The sequence below is a fragment of the Homalodisca vitripennis genome, unplaced genomic scaffold (genome assembly GCF_021130785.1).
Source record: "Homalodisca vitripennis isolate AUS2020 unplaced genomic scaffold, UT_GWSS_2.1 ScUCBcl_834;HRSCAF=3653, whole genome shotgun sequence".
NCBI classification, from domain to species: domain Eukaryota; kingdom Metazoa; phylum Arthropoda; class Insecta; order Hemiptera; family Cicadellidae; genus Homalodisca; species Homalodisca vitripennis.
Genome location: NW_025776969.1, coordinates 55,111 through 56,947, shown reverse-complemented (window position 1 = coordinate 56,947; position 1,837 = coordinate 55,111).

Here is a 1,837-nt window from a genome sequence, read left to right as displayed (position 1 = left end):
TGATGTTTCAAGTTATTCAGAACTCGATAATGACAGTCATGTAAATCTCGTCTCTAATCTTGTTTTCGGTTTGAACCATACAACTTTGAATTGAAGTAACATTTAAGCGAAATCAGTTTTAATTCCTTTGCTAACATAAATTCAGGAGCTATTTTTTTACGATTTCCAATAGAATCTTATTTGACTTATAATAATATTTCGCATGTGACTAAAATTATTTTTGATTTAAGGCATGCACCTCTATTGAATGTTGCGATTAGTTAAAATAGTACACTTTAATGTATTTAAAATTTTACATCCCACAGTTCAAACCAAGTGCATAATCTTTATGTGGATTTTTTTTAATTTCCACTTACGTAACTAAACTAACTTACAAAGTAATAACGGTGTACAAACCAATCAGTCTTCGCCTATTTCAATAATGCTTAAATAATTCCAAACTTTATGTTACAGCGTGGACATAATTAAATGCAAAAAAAACATTCGTCATAATAAAATACAAAGACAAGTAAAATCTATTTTACCCAATCCAATAAACGTAATAATAAATACCAACGAGCACGTTTTGTTTATGAGCCGTTATATTTTTGTAAATTTTTGTCACTTTGATTATATTTAACAGGATTAAGCTTTTATGAACATAATGCAAGTCTATTTGTAGTAATAAAGTTTGAGTAGAACTGTATTTATATTACTATTCTCACAAATTTATTTCAAATATTATAACTGCTTAATAATGTTAGTGAGAGTGAAAATCCTAAGAAATGTAATAAAAATCCTTCTTAAAAACAAAATTTTGCAAGTATTAGATTCTTTTCTCAATAATAAGTCTATCAAGTTACAGCCATACGATTTCAAAAGGAAAAAATCCTGTAACAAAATTTTGTTATTACACTGCAAAGTTAACAAAGAGAATATAATTATTTAAAGAATTACAGTAGATGTTTTGCTTATGCATGGACTTGAATTTGTATGTAGTTTTGAGTTTGAAAACTAGTTTATTTAACAAAAAATTGCTCAATTAGTTTTATTTTAACGAAATGATCAAAATTTAGAACAACAATTTAAAATTGTGCTTTTTGTTGTAATAACAGTTACCAACTTTGTCGTACTAAAATACATTAAAAAATTACGGATGCCAGAAAATTCTTTTTCAGTGGCATTTAAAATAATCCTGGGCTAAGTCATGGTCACTGAAATATATTCCAACCTCTTCGTAAATTGTTGTTTTAATTTAATAGATGGTACTCTTAAATTCATAAAAGTGTTATTATAAGTACTAACCTTATTCTTTTTACTCTCTGAAATCTATTTAGTCTTCATCCTGTATTTCATAAAATGTTACGAAATATCTTCAACGATTTCAGTGACTATAGAGCAATTTTAATCCGGTGTGTAAAATATATAAGTCTAGTGGAAGACTAATGTAAAAGTACTTAACATTTTATTTAACACCGTTATGGTGTAATAAATAATGCGTGATTAATAATAATATTTACTGCAGTTTATTAAAATCTCAATCAAGTCAAAACTACACAAAAGACATTTCTACGAGTAACAGATTTTACAGATGAATAAAAAACAAATATTTAGTATGGCCTGTTTAAAGGTGTATAAATGATTATACTTGACATTGGCATGAAATAAAAACAATTGTATTATCTGCAGGTTTATCTAAGTCCATAAATATAGTGGACTAGCAATCACATGTGGATTCGCACGTACTTTCGTCAGCTCTGCACGTGTGTAAGTATTTCTTGGTCAACTTAGTAATATTTAGTATTAGTTTTCCTTTAATCCAAGATGAAGAAAAGTAGCCAAGAAGTGTATTGTTATC